Source organism: Aulostomus chinensis, chromosome 1 (genome assembly GCF_037954235.1).
Source record: "Aulostomus chinensis isolate RoL2024-O1b breed Wild chromosome 1, RoL_Achi_v1.0, whole genome shotgun sequence".
NCBI lineage: Eukaryota > Metazoa > Chordata > Actinopteri > Syngnathiformes > Aulostomidae > Aulostomus > Aulostomus chinensis.
The window spans coordinates 31,698,644-31,713,124 of record NC_141320.1 but is presented as its reverse complement, the minus strand read 5'-3'; the positions used below and the strand labels follow the sequence as shown (position 1 = coordinate 31,713,124).

At 42.9% G+C, this 14,481-nt stretch overlaps 3 non-coding genes across 3 annotated transcripts; 1 reads left to right on the top strand and 2 right to left on the bottom strand.

Annotated features, from left to right (window-relative positions):
• Positions 1-8,652: 8,652 nt before the first annotated feature.
• Positions 8,653-8,724, bottom strand: trnaa-ugc (transfer RNA alanine (anticodon UGC)). The gene has a single exon. It is a non-coding gene; the product is annotated as a tRNA-Ala (tRNA).
• Positions 8,725-10,356: 1,632 nt separating this feature from the next.
• Positions 10,357-10,428, top strand: trnae-cuc (transfer RNA glutamic acid (anticodon CUC)). Its single transcript has one exon. It is a non-coding gene; the product is annotated as a tRNA-Glu (tRNA).
• Positions 10,429-13,881: 3,453 nt separating this feature from the next.
• trnak-cuu (transfer RNA lysine (anticodon CUU)) lies at positions 13,882-13,954 on the bottom strand. Its single transcript has one exon. It is a non-coding gene; the product is annotated as a tRNA-Lys (tRNA).
• Between the last annotated feature and the right edge of the window lie 527 nt (positions 13,955-14,481).

Below are 14,481 nucleotides of genomic sequence, written 5' to 3'. Positions count from 1 at the left end.
AAATGATGCTACAGTGATGTGGTGAGAGTTGATAGTAATTTCAAAATCATGCTAAAGTGATGTAATGAGAGTTGCTACTTCCCTAAGAAATGATGCTACAGTCATGTCATGGGAGTTGCTACTGACCTAAGAAATGATGCTACAGTGATGAATTGAGAGTTGCTTCAAATGTCAAAATGATGCGACTGATGTAGTGAGAGTTGCTACGATCCTCAAAATGATGCTACATTCATGTGGTGAGAGTTGATAGTAATTTCAAAATCATGCTAAAGTGATGTAATGAAAGTTGCTACATACCTAAGAAATGATGCTACAGTGATGTGGTGAGAGTTGCTACGAACCTCAAAATGATTCAACAGTGATGTAATGAGAGTTGCTACTAACCGAAGAAATGATGCTACAGTGATGTAGTGAGAGTTGCTACGAATCTCAAAATGATGCTACAGTAATGACGTGAGAGTTGCTACTATCCTAAAAATGATGCGACAGTGATGTGATAATTACGATGAAGCTCATAATGAAATTACAGTGATGTAGTGAGAGTTGCTACTAACCTCAAAATGATGTTGAAAGTGATGTAGTGAGAGTGGCTAAAAACCTCAAAAACGATGCTATAGTGATGTCTTAAGAATTGCTACTAACCAAAGAAATGATGCTCCAGTGATGTGGTGAGAGTTGTTAATTACCTGAAAATGATGCGACAGTGATGTAATGAGAGTTGCTACTATCCTCAAAATGAGGTGACAGTGATGTAGTGAGAGTTGCTACGAATCTCAAAATGATGCTACAGTAATGTCATGGGAGTTGCTACGATCCTCAAAATGATACTACAGTGATGTAATGAGAGTTGCTACGAATCTCAAAACGATGGTACAGTGATGTGGTGAGAGTTGCTACTATCCTCAAAATGATGCGACAGTGATGTAGTGAGAGTTGCTAAGATCCTCAAAATGATACTACAGTGATGGAATGAGAGTTGCTACGAATCTCAAAACGATGCTACAGTAATGTCGTGAGAGTTGCGACTATCCTCAAAATGATGCGACAGTGATGTAGTGAGAGTTGCTACGATCCTCAAAATGATGCTACAGTGATGTGGTGAGACTTGCTACGAATCTCAAAACGATGCTACAGTGATGTAATGAGAGTTGCAACTAACCTAAGAAATGATGCGACAGTGATGTGGTGAGAGTTGCTAGGAACCTCAAAATGATGCAGGGTGACTTTGTGGAAAGTCTTGCACTCCCAACACATTCATTCTCATGAATGCAGTGACAGGTCAGAGCCAAGGGAGCCTCCATGTCCACAGATGTCCACATGGCAGCTGGACTTCCTTTTTCACTCCTTCCCGTTCCTCCTGGTACTTTTTGGCCACCGTTTGTTTGATGGTCTGAAAATGACGCCCAGAGTAAATCAATACATTGAAATTAGAGATGAAATAAACTGGAGATATCAACGACTGCTTTAGATCATTTCCACACAAACCTTTCTGGTTGGCAAACATATGAGGCTCAAGGACCTGAACCAGTTCCCTGAACCCTTCCCTCTCAACAATGCTGAGGGGCTGGCAGTCCTTCAGGATCAAATTCAGCAGAGCCTCATCCAGCATCTGCTTCCTGGAAGCTGGATGGTTAAAGATGAAGGAGAGAAGAAATGAATAGGAATTAATTCTCAATGAAGCAACTGTGAGTCAGTTGGAGAGTGGCTGTATACCTGAGTTCATCCTGGTGGATCTGGGACTTCATTCTCATGCCTGGCCCCATCATGCCTCAGCACTGAAGAGGTGCTTTTGTTGAGATGAGACGCTTCTGTCCAACAAATGCCACATTCAACCTGCAGAAAAGAACATGAGTACTCAGCTAAAAGTTCCTTTCTTCATGGTGACTGGTGTTTCTTAGTCTTAGACCACCAGGTTTCCAATGAGGTGTATCGGATACGTTGTTGTGTGCCGCTGAAATCCGTCCAATTCCGGCGTTGTTTCCTCATGAAATATGTTTGCCTTAAAGCTCATTAAAGTGTTGAACCACAATATCGTTCACCATAACTGAGTCAACTTCAAGATAACCTACGTCTACATTCCAGTCCCGGCTGCTCCTGTTCTGCTGCAGTCCAGAAAACAACAACCCGATACAATTGGCGCTCCTTCCCACAGCTCAGACCCGGATCCGCATGGTTCCGCTGACTGACTGTGAGACGCGCTCCCTCCAGAGTGGCACAGCCCGATGGGGGTCCTTATCTGGCACGGGGGCGTAAAACAGGTGCGACTGGAAAGCCTGGTTTATTCTGCGTCGAGGGAACGCGTTGCTCTGCAATACACCGCCGAACCGCTAGGGGGTGTGGCTTTGTCTTTGTATTGTTTACGGGGCTCTTGTCAGATTCCTTGGTTTTCTTCCGGTCACAGACAACAATTGTTGGCCATTTGTCAGTCTTTGTAGTGCCGCGAAGAGGAGTTGTAGAGGTGGTCGTACTTGAGCACCTCCTCGATAATCCTTTCTTCAGCTTGGTCCATTTTTTCTTGGAGCCTTCACCACAGAAACTTTGAAAATGGCGGTGTTGTGCTGCGACTGAACCGGAAATAACGTTCTGAGCGGACCAATCACAGTCCTCGACGTTGACGTCACCACGCGTCGACGCGATGCTTAAGCAGGATTTTTTGGAGGCGCGTTTCAGGCTACGGCGGAGGAACGAATACTACGAATGAATTGAAAGATGATTGATGAAAGTGATTGAAAGTCGAAAAGGAAGTTAGCATGTCAGGGATGAGACACCCTGATAGTCCAAAAGGAAGTTAGCATGTCAGGGATGAGACACGCTTATCGTCCAACAGGAAGTTAGCATGTAAGGGATGAGACACGCTTATCGTCCAACAGGAAGTTAGCATGTCAGGGATGAGACGCGCTTATCGTCCAACAGGAAGTTAGCATGTCAGGGATGAGACACCCTGATCGTCCAACAGGAAGTTAGCATGTCAGGGATGAGACACCCTGATAGTCCAACAGGAAGTTAGCATCTCCATGGTTCCCTTGACCAGAAGCCAGTGGGATCGTTCCATTCTGACATCTTGATTGACATTTGTCCTTCTCTTAGCTAAATAGCTGGCAATCATTTGAAAAAACCTTGATTTACTTTTTGTATTTTGATCTTCAGCTCATTTGCATACTTTTGTTGAAATTCTCCCCTTTTTGTCTTTTTTTTCTGCTGTTTTTAGCACAAAGTCCACCTGGTGCCTAAAGACCAGTTCAGCATGGACTACGTTGAACCTTCAGTCCGCTGCATCAGCACCCATGGACAGTTCCCCCAGGAGGATTCTGGTGAGGAACATTAGTGGGACAGCGCTCTTGTTAGAACGGTTCTGATCCACCTTCCCTCCCCCTGTAGCTCCTCCTGTGTCCCCTCAGCGCTCTTGTTAGAACGGTTCTGATCCACCTTCCCTCCCCCTGTAGCTCCTCCTGTGTCCCCTCGGCGCTCTTGTTAGAACGGTTCTGATCCACCTTCCCTCCCCCTGTAGCTCCTCCTGTGTCTCCTCAGGTTTCCAAACTCCCTCCCACTGGCTGGTGCTGAAGGAGGGCCAGAGCTCCTCCTACAGGAGCCCATCCTGGCCTCCCCCGCTGCAGCTCCTCCACTAACCTCCCACCAGAGAGATGAGCCCCCTGGTTCAGAGTGACAGACCACCTCTGGGAGCAGACAACAGAGACCACATCAGGCTGGACTCCGTGCAGGTACGGAGGCTGACGGCTGCTGAGTGAGTGAGTTTACGACGCTCCCGCCACTGCTGCTGGATTGATTTAACACATCTGGAATATTTAGATTTATTCTGGGTCAACATCTGCATCTGTTGAAGTCCTCAGTCTCCATGCAGGTGGTGTTGTTCCAGATAAAAGGTCTCAATAACAGCATCACTCCAGGTGAAACCATTCCAAAGAAGGCTAAGTGGAGCTGGCATATCAGCCCCCAATGGAAGCCTGCTGCTGCTGCCAAGGTCTCCATGTCATCATGGAAAAGTTGATTGTTCAACTCAGTGTTTTTCCCATTGGGAAGAGATTTGTTGTTCCACCATGAAGTCTTTTCTTGTGATGAGTTTGTGTGTTGTAGTAGCATGAAGATATCTTGTTATCATGATCAACTCATCTGGCCTGGTGGAAGAACACTGCTGTGTTTGGATTCAGACGAGTCAAATCTGAACCAGGGAATTGTAATGAACTCAAAATGATGCTAACGTTCACTCCATTACTCTTAGCATCATTTTGAGTTAATTAGCAATTCTTCCTAAATCACTGTCGCATCATTTTGAGATCATTAGCAATTCTTCTGACATCACTGTCACATTATTTTGAGGTTCGTAAGAACTTTTACTACATTACTGTTGCATTATTTAAAGGTTCGTAGCAACTCTTACTACATGACTGTCAGCACCACTTTTTGTTTTTTTCGAAACACTTCCTACATTACTGTAAGCATCACTGAGTTAATTAGCAACTATCACTACATTACTGTTAGCATCATTTTGAGTTCATTAGCGATTCTTCCGACATCACTGTCGCATTATTTTGAGGTTCGAAGAAACTCCTACTACATGACTGTCAGCATCACTTTGAGGTCGTTCGAAACACTTACTACATTACTGTAAGCATCACTGAGTCGATTAGCAACTATCACTACACTACTGTTAGCATCATTTTGAGTTCATTAGAAATCTTCCGACATCACTGTCGCAATATTTTGAGGTTCGTAGCAACTTTTACTACATCACTGTCGCATTATTTTGAGGTTCGTAGCAACTCTGACTACATGACCGTCAGCATCACTTTGAGGTTATTCGAAACTTTCACTCCATTACTGTTAGCATCATTTTGAGTTCATTAGCAATTCTTACTGAATCACTGTCGCATCATTTTGAGATCTTTAGCAATTCTTCTTACATCACTGCCGCATTATTTTGAGGTTCGTAGCAACTCTTACTACATTACTGTCAGCATCACTTTGAGTTTATTAGCAACTATCACTACATTACTGTTAGCATCATTTTGAGTTTATTAGCAATTCATAGACATCATTGCAGCATTAAAAGAGGTTAGTAGCAACTCGTACTACATGACTGTCAGCATCACTTTGAGGTTGTTCGAAACACTTACTACATTATTGTAAGCATCATTGAGTTGAATAGCAACTATCACTACATTTGTTAGCATCATTTTGAGTTAATTAGCAATTCTTCCGACATCACTGTCGCAATATTTTGAGGTTCGTAGCCACTTTTACTACATTACTGTAGCATTATTTTGAGGTTCGTAGCAACTCTTACTACATGACTTTCAGCATCACTTTGAGGTTGTTCGAAACACTTACTACATTACTGTAAGCATCACTGAGTTGATTCGCAACTCTCACTACATTACTGTTAGCATCATTTTGAGTTCATTAGAAATTCAAACGACATCACTGTCGCAATATTTTGAGGTTCGTATCAACTTTTACTACATCACTGTCGCATTATTTTGAGGTTCATAGCAACTCTTACTACATGACCGTCAGCATTACTTTAAGGTTATTCAAAACTTTCACTCCATTACTGTTAGCATCATTTTGAGTTCATTAGCAATTCTTACTACATGACTGTCGCATCATTTTGAGATCATTAGCGATTCTTCCGACATCCCTTTCGCATTATTTTGAGGTTTGTAGCAACTCTTACTACATGACTTTCAGCATCACTTTGAGGTTGTTCGAAACACTTACTACATCACTGTCGCATCATTTTGAGATCATTTGCAATTCTTCTGACATCACTGTCACATTATTTTGAGGTTCGTAGCAACTCTTACTACATTATTGTTGCATTATTTAAAGGTTCGTAGCAACTCTTACTACAGTTCTGTCAGCATCACTTTGAGTTTATTAGCAACTATCACGACATTACTGTTAGCATCATTTTGAGTTTATTAGCAATTCTTACTACATCACTGTCGCATCATTTTGAGATCATTAGCAATTCTTCCGACATCACTGTCGCAATATTTTGAGGTTCGTCGCAACTCTTACTACATGACTGTCAGCATCACTTTGAGGTTATTCGAAACGTTCACTCCATTACTGTTAGCATCATTTTGAGTTCATTAGCAATTCTTACTACATCACTGTCGCATTATTTCGAGATCATTAGCAATTCTTCCGACATCACTGTCGCATTATTTTGAGGTTCGTAGCAACTCTTACTACAATACTGTTGCATTATTTAAAGGTTCGTAGCAACTCTTACTACATTACTGTCAGCATCACTTTGAGGTTATTTGAAAGTTTCACTCCATTACTGTTAGCATCATTTTGAGTTCATTAGCAATTCTTACTACATCACTGTCGCATCATTTTGAGATCATTAGCAATTCTTACGACATCACTGTCGCAATATTTTGAGGTTCGTAGCAACTCTTACTACATTATTGTTGCATTATTTAAAGGTTCGTAGCAACTCTTACTACATTACTGTCAGCATCACTTTGAGTTTATTAGCAACTATCACTACATTACTGTTAGCATAATTTTGAGTTGTTGAGCAATTCTCACGACATCACTGTAGCATTAAATTGAGTTCATTAGCAACTCTTACTAAATGACTGTCAGCATCACTTTGAGGTTGTTCGAAACACTTACTACATTACTGTAAGCATCACTGAGTTTCTTAGCAACTATCACTAAATTACTGTTAGCATCATTTTGAGTTCAATAGCAATTCTTCTGACATCACTGTCGCATTATTTTGAGGTTCGTAGCAACTCTTAGTACATGACTGTCAGCATCACTTTGAGGTTATTCGAAACGTTCACTCCATTACTGTTACTATCATTTTGAGTTCATTAGCAATTCGGACTAAATCACTGTCGCAATATTTTGAGGTTCGTAGCGACTTTTACTGCATTACTTTCGCATTATATTGAGGTTCGTAGCAACTCTTACTAAATTACTGTCAGCATCACTTTGAGGTTATTCGAAACGTTCACTCCATTACTGTTAGCATCATTTTGAATTCATGAGCAATTCTTACTACATCACTGTCGCATCATTTTGAGATCATTAGCAATTCTTCCGACATCACTGTCGCATTATTTTGAGGTTCGTAGCAACTCTTACTACAAGACTGTCAGCATCACTTTGAGGTTATTCGAAACGTTAACTCCATTACTGTTAGCATCATTTTGAGTTCATGAGCAATTCTTACGAAATCACTTTCGCATCATTTTGAGATCTTTAGCAATTCTTCTGACATCACTGTCGCATAATTTTGAGGTTCGTAGCAACATTTACTACATCACTGTCGCATTATTTTGAGGTTCGTAGCAACTCTTCCTACATGACTGTCACCATCACTTTTGAGGTTATTCGAAACACTTACTACATTACTGTAAGTATCACTGAGTTGATTCGCAACTATCACTACACTACTGTTAGCATCATTTTAAGTTCATTAGCAATTCTTCCGACATCACTGTCGCAAAATTTTGAGGTTCGTAGCAACTTTTACTACATTACTGTCGCATTATTTTGAGGTTCGTAGCAACTCTTACTACATGACTGTCAGCATCACTTAGAGGTTATTCGAAACACTTACTACATTACGGTAAGCATCACTGAGTTGATTAGCAACTATCACTACATTACTGTTAGCATCATTTTGAGTTCATTAGCAACTCTTACAATTCATAGTTTTAAAGGTTCGTTCCAACAAAATACTTTCTAATTTATAGTTTTAAAGGTTCGTTCCACCAAAATACTTTCTAATTTATAGTTTTAAAGGTTCATTCCACCAAAATACTTTCTAATTTATAGTTTTAAAGGTTCACTCCACCAAATACTTTCTAATTTATAGTTTTAAAGGTTCATTCCACCAAAATACTTACTAATTTATAGTTTTAAAGGTTCGTTCCACCAAAATACTTTCTAATTTATAGTTTTTAAGGTTCATTCCAACAAAATACTTTCTAATTTATAGTTTTAAAGGTTCGTTCCACCAAAATACTGCTTTCTGTCCAACTTCTCAGTTTTAAAGGTTCCTTCAGTTGAGGGCTCCTGGTTCTGTGTGAGGGGTTGAGGGTCAATATGGGATGATGAGGAAGATTTCATGTCACGATGGTCCTGCTAAAGTAACTGAGAGTCATGACATCAAACAATGTCATCAAATTACGCTTGAACTCTTAAAATGGCAATAAAATCTACTGGAATCATTTTAGCACAAACACTTTTATATTGATTTTGTGAGCATCATTTTTCAAACATTATAACATAAACTTTAAAAAGGGTCCATTCACGAACACTCTTACTTGAAGGTAGTCACTGATATCAGTAAACAGCTGATAAAGTTTTGTGTTCATGTTTTAATTCTCTACTCTGACCTGTGCTGAGACACTGGACCAGAGAGGAAGACCTGCTCAGCCTCCTGCATGGACCAGTTCTGCAGCTCAGTGATGACGACGAGGGATTCAGCATTGAGTTCATTTTAAACTTTTTGGAGGAAACAAATGAAGGCTCACAGTCACACTGACGCAGCTACAAATACTTTGATATGCAACAGACTGGTTTCTCTTCTGGTAGTTTGTTATCAACTGTTGTCACATTTATGGATCAATTTAGCTGATAAGATGAAGGCTCCAAAGGACCAGCTGGAGATGCCGGGGATTGAACCCAGGGCCTCATACATGCAAAGCATGCGCTCTACCACTGAGCTACATCCCCTCTGTCAGAGTCACTGTTTAACTGATGCAGCAACACAAACACAGACACAACATTTTTTAAATTATTATTCTTCATTTTAGGGAAAAAAGGAAGTCAGCCTGTGATCTCAAAGGCTCTGTGATCTAGGTAGTTTCACTGTGATGTCAGCCCACACAACCTTAGACCACAGAGGCAAGTCAGGCTCCAGGAAGCTGAGGCTGCTCCGTTCTCAGTCCAATCCAGAGTGAAGGTTTCCCTCTCTGAAGCTTTCCAATCCAGCCCAGATCCTCTCTGACCAGCAGGAGTCTTTGACTAATAAATAATCATTATATTGAATGTCTGCTCATCCTCAGAATGAAGTAAAAGTATTTGTGTTCCTAAAATAATCTCCAGATGCTAAGATCAATTATTAACATTGATTGACAGCTCTAAACTGACCCACCATCACTATACAGTTGCAACTGAAATATTGAGAAATATTTCAAGGAAGCAGCAGGCCCTCATCCGCCCCGGTCCACTTGACTGTGTCCCCTGAGACAGATGACAGCTCGCTTCTGGCAGAGGCAGTTAGGTTGAGGACCGTTGCTGATGTCATCAACTGATGTCTCCATCACCAAAGGTGACAGACAGGATGGTCATGGACATAAAACAGAGGTCGAAGAATGAGAAAGAATGGTTGTCCTGACTGAAGTTTAGCTTGAGCTTTTTAATTTGTTACTAAAGGAAGTACTGGTACAAGTAAAGGCAGGCGAACTTTCCACAAATATTCAGAATTAACTTTGACAACCAAAACATGAACCAAGACGACAAAATAGTGAACATGAAAAAGGAACCAGTCCCACCTTCTTGTGTGTTCCTGCTGAAGTAAATGTTTATGAAAATTTGTTGTGTTCTTTTTCCAAAGGTCCAGCCAGCATTGCAGGTCTCAGGAGGAGGAGCCACTTCAGCAGGATCTGTGGGACAAATCCCCCCATGGTGAGACCTGTCCAGCTCCCTGCAGCTCTGCAAGTGTTACCAACTCTTCATTCCAGCTGTTTGGTTGAATCCCATTTTTTCACCTTTGAACCTTTTGAACACTGATGAGGAGGTGAGGCTGGAGGCAAAACCACAACCTCACGTCATCTCACAGGATGAACCAAAATGCCAGACACTTCCTGTTACTGCTCTAGCACCACCTGTCTCCCCTCCATGTCTTTACCATCTGTGCAGCTTCCTGCTGTCCCTGGACCCTCACAGGTGATCGCTCCACCTGGAGCCTCACAGATGGGTTCTAACCTCCCAATACCTGCAGCCCAGCCTCGACCCACTCAGACACAGTCACCCGTTCAAGCTGGGCCTGGTACCACACTCAAGTACAGACAGAGAGAAAGAAGACACACGGGATCCTTTGAAGAAAATGTAATAAAGACAGGAAGCCCCATCACATTGTCAGTGTTTCAGTGACTGGCATTGTGAAGAGACTGAGACAAAGTCAGTTATGAATGGAGGGCTGAGTTGGAGCAGAGGGGGACAGGATCCTTGGGGTGGACTGTCTTTAGGAGGGTGAGGTGTGTGGTGGTCTTGGTGGACCCTCTGCATCTCAAGCTGAGACCACAGAGTCCTGTGTTCTTGAGTCATTGTCTATAGTCTCTGTTGTTGGAGAGCTCAATGTGGTCCCTGATGGTCTAGTGGCTAGGATTCGGCGCTCTCACCGCCGCGGCCTGGGTTCGATTCCCAGTCAGGGAATGAGTTATTTAGAGGTTGAGGGAGAGGTGATCAGGTGGTCCACATGATGGTGGAGGTGATGAACTGTGAATCCATCATGCCTCCACTCTCACCCCCATTGTAGTGTTCTTGGTTCACTCTGCCATGGCCCCATGTTGAAGGGTGACTGTCTCATTCAGGTTCAACCCTTTGTTAGACTCTATTAAGTCACTGACTCCCAAACTCTGTAATCCTCCTTAGTAGCTTTGGTTCCTCGCAGCACAGAAAGTCTGTTCACTGATGTAGGAACTGGAAAACTTAGAGCTCCGGTCTTTCGTTCCTTCCTACACTGAGCAGAACAAACACAAAACAGAGAGCAGTTCCTCCTACAGTTCTCAGAAAGTCTGAGGGCACCAAAGAAAGGAGGGAAATGCAATCAATGTTGAATTATTTTACATTTCTTATATTTGATCAAAGATAGAACTTAATAAGCGTCCATCAACCTGCAGGACAAACTCCTTCACTGTGTGGGAGGTTCAGAGTCCCTGGTTTGATTGCAGCTTTGACCTGAGCAGGTGTTCATTCTCATCTCAGTAACAGGGGACACTTTATCACAGCAGTGGACAAACATCAGCATTCATCACCCAGCAGCTCCTCTGATCAACAGAACAAGCTGAAGTATTCTGGAGAATGAGGGCATGGATCCCTCTACCTCCCACATGCTAAGCTAGCACTCTACCATTGGAGCTAAGTCCCCTTTTGAGCTTCCATTTGAGTTTTCTGTTCCCATCTCTATGGTAACGGTCAGTTTTGACCCACATCTTCAATCAGCTGTAAAATTCACTAAAAACAATTTTCTATCATCCAAGTTGTTTCCATCTCTTGGTTTCCTTGGTAGGCTTCCTTATCCATGGAAATATTGATTTGAATATTTTGTTGTGGGCCTCTGGACCTTTTTTTAGTCAGTAAACCCTTGATTTCAATTAAAAAAATGATAAAATGAACCTTTGGGTTTGGCATAAAAGTCTTTTTTTCAGCAACAGAACTTTAATATAAACACTAAATGAAAAGCAGAACAAGCCAGAACACAAACTCTGCTCTGCCGTCCTTCCTGGTTACTGGGCATGGACTGCTGGAAGGGGCATTTTCCTCAGAAAGGGACAAGACGTTCATCCACTCTCACCTCTGGCCCTGGGATGAATGTTGGTGCAAGGAGCTGCACCCATCTTTCCCAGACATCCCCAATGGGGGCAAGCTTGTCAGTTCTTGCTCCGGTGTCTCTGTCGTCAAATCTGAGGACTCTTGATGTTCGTTGAAAGTTCTGAAGTGGCCTTGTGGCCCGGAAAATATTTCTGCCTGTCGATGCGTCCCAGAGACGATCAGTGGCCTCACTGCAGGATCTGAACACTCCAGGAAGAAGAAGAACACCAACAGAAGCATCCAGGTGTCCCTCATCAATGTCTTTCCACTTGTCACCATGGACTTTTTTTCCTTTGAGGTTTGTCACAGCAATGCTGACTCTTTTTAGTGACAGTGGCATGAACAGAACCATCAACCATAAACAGCTCCAAACATGTCTTGATGTCAGTGCCTCTCGTCACAGCAAACCTTGTGATTCCAGGGCTCATTTTGATGACATCAGCAGCAGCTTCCCTGCCATGTACATCAGGAGATACTGAGCTCCAGCCAATGTTCCCTGTAGTTTTTCATGTGTCTGGTTATCCTCACAAGCTCCCTGAGCTCACTGAGGACCACTGTGAGCACTGAAACTGGGAGACGGTTCCACAGGAGGGGAGCCTGATAGCTGAAGGCTCTGGCTCCATTCTACTTCTAGAACTCTAGGAACCACCAGTAACCCTGCATCCTGGGAGCGAAGGGTTCTAGCTGGATAATAGGGGACTAGGAGCTCTGTCAGGTAGGAAGGAGCCTGACTGTTGAGGACTTTGATGGTAGAAGGAGAATTTAGAATTCTATTCTGAATGTGACAGGGAGCCATGCAGAGAAGCCAGTACAGGAGAGACATGGTCTCTTCTACTAGTTCTAGTCAACACACGGGCAGCAGTGTTCTGGACCAGCTGGAGAGTTTTCAGGACCTACTTCTTCTTTTGGTCACAGGTTTGAAGATACCTGTGGAAGTGAAAGGAAAGGCTGCGAGAGACCTGCCATACCTCTCCTGTGACCTGGGACATGATGGCAGTGGTGGGATTTGAACCCAGATGATGGTGAACTACAGCTGATCGCCATGCTAGCAAACCTCTTTTGTTTGGTTTGGTTGTTGTTTAGTGACTGTGGATGAATACACAGGAGAAGTTGAGCATGAATTTGTGTTCCCTGTTCACTTGAATATATGCAGGAGTGTGAGGTGGAAATAATACTTGGAGGAGAATGAGAGTTAAGTCTCAGCGCTATGACCTGTGCTGACACTAAAACATGTCAGCCCACAGAACAAAGATGGCAGTCCTCTGGGAGAGCAAGTACACCACACATACATGAAGAAACCCTACAGGAAACAAATATGTTGCCAGAGACTTTTACTCTGTTTTTGTTGTTTACCAAAGTACAGGATTGGAAGGAGACTGATGGTCGCTGTTTGGGTCATGTGACTGAAGTCATCCAGTCACGTGACTGAAGTCATCCATTCATGTTCAAGCTCAGATAAATCCAGGCTAATTCATACCTGCTACTCAATATGGGCCTTAATTACTCTGCTGGAATTATCACTCTGTCTTAAGGGTTTTCTTCATTGTATTAAATCCACTTTAATTTCCAAGAAGTCTTCCAACTCATTCATTCATGCAAGCCACTGATCCACAAGACCTCATTGATGAGCTTCAACCTGAGACTGATTGTTTCTCGTTGGACGAGACACCCATTCAATGAGACTCATTGTCAGTCCATTGAAATCTACTGGTGTTCCTGGTGAGTTGATTTAACAACATGAGCTGACAGAATCTACGTTCAGGTAGGAACCACCACATCCAGGGGTCTGGACCTTTGAGCAGGCAGAGCCATCAAAGTAGCAGACTAAGCTAGCAGACATTAGCATTGAGAAGAAACTGATACCTGAGCCTACTTTTGGGTCTGGACCTTTGAGCAGGCAGAGCCATCAAAGTAGCAGACTAAGCTAGCAGACATTAGCATTGAGAAGAAACTGATACCTGAGCCTACTTTTGGGTCTGGTCAGGTGATGACACAATAATATGAGATCATTGTCAGACTGACGCCTGCTCAACACTGACCAAACACTACGGCATTGTGGGAAATTTCTGCTTGGCTCGCGCCCATCAATACATATGAAGAAATTTCTCCAGAATCAGAATTGACAGTGGATACAATTGAGTCCACACTGGTTTTTTCATTCTGAGTCGGGTGCAGGTGTGGACCTTCAGACACAGCCTGTGTTTGTGTTGTTCATTCAGCGATTTTTCTTTCAATTCCAATCAAAGCCCCACAGCTGCAGAAAGTGAGAGGACAAGCAGGGATGTTCAAGATGAACGCCCAACGTGGGGCTTGAACCCACGACCCTGAGATTAAGAGTCTCATGCTCTACCGACTGAGCTAGTCAGGCTACATCTGAGTAGCTTCAATAGCCTGAAGTGATCAGAGTGAGAGACGCTACAAGCTCTCCATCAGACTCACAGTCACATGAGCCATCACATGATTGATGAATGACCACAAACACCTTCATCTTTGACAAAGAAGTAAAATAAAAGGTGAACCACAGATGAGACACCAGTGGAAAAAACACTAAAGTGCTGTCAAGGAGAAACAGGATACGAGCAAACACACACACAAGTTACAGAGAGAGAACTCTCCCAGAGGGAACCACTCAAAGGAGAACCATGGAGATCATCAGGCTGGATGACCTCATCAACATGAGACAGGTGGATAGGAAACAAGCTCAGAGATGTCAGGAACATGAGATCCAAGTGGTGAGAGAGCAAGAACTGGTGAGGTTCCAGAACCAGGAGTGAGGTGAAGCCTGCATCACCCACTGGGAGCTTTTAGTCTAAGGTTCAACTTGGACTGGAATGATTTCTGGAGAGACAACGTGCAGGGAGGGAATTTGGAGATGAAGAACAAGTTCCTCTCAGG